The sequence below is a fragment of the Sinocyclocheilus grahami genome, unplaced genomic scaffold, assembly GCF_001515645.1.
Source record: "Sinocyclocheilus grahami isolate Dianchi unplaced genomic scaffold, SAMN03320097.WGS_v1.1 scaffold3018.1, whole genome shotgun sequence".
Lineage (NCBI taxonomy): Eukaryota > Metazoa > Chordata > Actinopteri > Cypriniformes > Cyprinidae > Sinocyclocheilus > Sinocyclocheilus grahami.
Window position 1 is genome coordinate 17,321 of NW_015508188.1, and position 2,465 is coordinate 19,785.

Genomic DNA, 2,465 nt, shown 5'->3' on the forward strand with positions numbered 1-2,465 from the left:
GCAAACTCTTTGGTTCAAATGTGAGGGTGGGAACTAACTAAGTTTCTAGCTAATGACCGCTCATTACTGTCACAGCGAACAACTTGCCAGAAGGAACGGTTTAACTGGGCGTGGGTGAAACTGGATGCACTTAAATTGGAAACCACAGAGAATCCACAAGTCCTTTAAAATAGGTCACCATTTAAAGACCTCACGATTCAATCCGAGTCGGATTCAGAAAGTCACAAACACGATTCTTGATGCATCACAATTTTTTAGCAAATCTAAAGAGCGGATTTTCAGTGAATTAAAGTGGCTCGTGCAAACTTCTGAGACAAGATTCTGTAATATAGTCCTACTTTCTCTGCAATAGACCTGAAACAGAAATACAGTAAGTGAGAATATTATGGATTGATCCACAGTCATCGATAAATATTTTTCTCCACCACTATAAGAGTTGTAAATTTGTGCGACTCGGTTAGTAATTTACAATGCAAGCATTTAGCCGTATAATTCATTAAACAATCACACATGTTCAGACTGACTCTGCACTCAGTGTAACGTAAACTCAGCAGCGTTTGATTCTCTTCAGCTGCTCTTTTTTATGCTGATGGTCCTTCTTTAAGCTTTGGACGGTGAAAGGTCATTGGACGAGGCTGAAGATTCTTCCCTGTGTGCGGGGCTCTCTTCCAGTGATCTGTCTGTCCCATCTGAACCGAGTCAAACTTTCACATCAAGAGAGCAAAGCAATATTGATCAAATCATTTAACTCAAGGCAAATAACATAAGCTTACTGCTAAAAAAGACTAACCTTAAGAGCGATCCAACACAACCTCTGAACTCTCCCATATTTCTGAAGTGAGTGCATGAGAGCGAAAACTCTAGAAAACTCTAGAAAACTTTCTGTCCAGCCCAAGAGGATCTGCTGCTTACAGCAGTGTGTGCCTGAAGCTTTCAACCGCTGGAGAACATCAGCAAAACTCTTTAATATATATATATATATAACTCTAATAAAGCAATGCAGATCTTCAGCTACATTTAGACACTGCATGCTGTTATAAACAAACTAAATAATACTCAGTAATATTAACATTAGACTCGTTACAGCAGATAACTTGAGTCTACTGATAAAATAGGTAAAAGTGGAATTACATAAATCAATAAATTAAAACAGTAGAGTATATTTCACATTACACTTGTGCCAAAAATTCAGAAATGAACGAACAGCTAGTATTTAAGGAATACAAACGATATAAACGTAGCCAAGCTTATTTTAATACAGGTTTTACATGATCAAAAACGCTATTGTACAACTTCAAGCTTACAGTCAGCTGATATTCTGTACTTTAAGACGTGAACGCAATGGAAGAATCTGAACAGCATCATCATCAGAAACACTGTAGCAATAAGAGCTCTGTAAAGGTCAGATGTCAAAGGTAACGTTATTATGTTGCTGTCGCGTGGAACGCAGAACTGTTACAAATCAAACAGTCGGCGTAAATGGTTGAAATGTAACAGCGCTTACCTCGGTCTGAGTGGAAAGAGCAGCTAGTTCAGCTGTTTTGCAGTGCTTTTAGTCGCTGCCACGTACAGAAGAGCCTCACAACACTTTCCACTCGCGCTCACAATCCTTCTAATAAACGCGCACTCACATTCCCGAACTCCATGATGAGCGCCTACATCAGGAAAAACATTTCACATACAGCCTTTAACAGCGTCAGATATTACATAATACTCGAGTACAATCCATCTGCGTATTAGAAGTCAATGACTCTTTAATGGCATGACAGAACACCGTGCAAACGCAGATGAAGGATAATGGTTTTTCTCGACCTGAAAATATGAAAGAGAAGACCGTTCTGGCAGAACTCACTTGTTTTCATCCTCTCATGTTCAAAAACAATCAAATACAGGTTGCTGGATGTTGTTAATCGAGGCGTTTAATAATTAGTTTAGAGGGTTCCTCCCTGTAGAGTCCGAGCTCGATACGACACTAAAAACCAAGGCGATACACGATGACTTACGGTAAAACGAAACATGATGCACAAGCGTTCAGTAATACTGACTATGATGTCTGTCACATAATGGAAATAAGAATTATACAGGAGAGCAACAACATATGCAAGTTGTCATAAATACAGGGGTAGCCTATCCTCGGTGCTTGTTTGCATGAATTATTCTGTACAAAAACTAAAAATCATTTTGGAATCTTTTGAGGCATCATGTGATGTTGCTAAAAAGAACATTATTTGGTGTATTTGGTGTAATGAAATGTGTTTATGCGGTTTAAGGTTCACAAAACACATTATTTTCCACATACTGTACATTATTGTTTCTCCTCTATGCCCCGCCTTTCTGAAACGTGTCGATTTTTACAAAGCTCATCGGTCTGAAAAGCGAGGTGTGTTGTGATTGGCCAGCTATCCAGTGCGTTGTGATTGGTCGAATACCTCAAGCGTGTGACGGAAATGTTACGCCCCTCACCA

The 2,465-nt window shown here is 39.2% G+C and overlaps 1 long non-coding RNA gene across 1 annotated transcript in view; it reads right to left on the minus strand.

Moving 5' to 3' along the window:
- Positions 1-1,990, minus strand: part of LOC107575931 (uncharacterized) — a 3,358-nt gene extending 1,368 nt beyond the window's left edge. The window contains exons 1-2 of the long non-coding RNA XR_001607962.1: positions 1,853-1,990; positions 1,505-1,655 (exon numbers count right to left, since the gene is read on the minus strand). This is a non-coding gene — a long non-coding RNA (uncharacterized lncRNA). The remainder of the gene's footprint in view (positions 1-1,504; positions 1,656-1,852) is intronic.
- Positions 1,991-2,465: the final 475 nt, after the last annotated feature.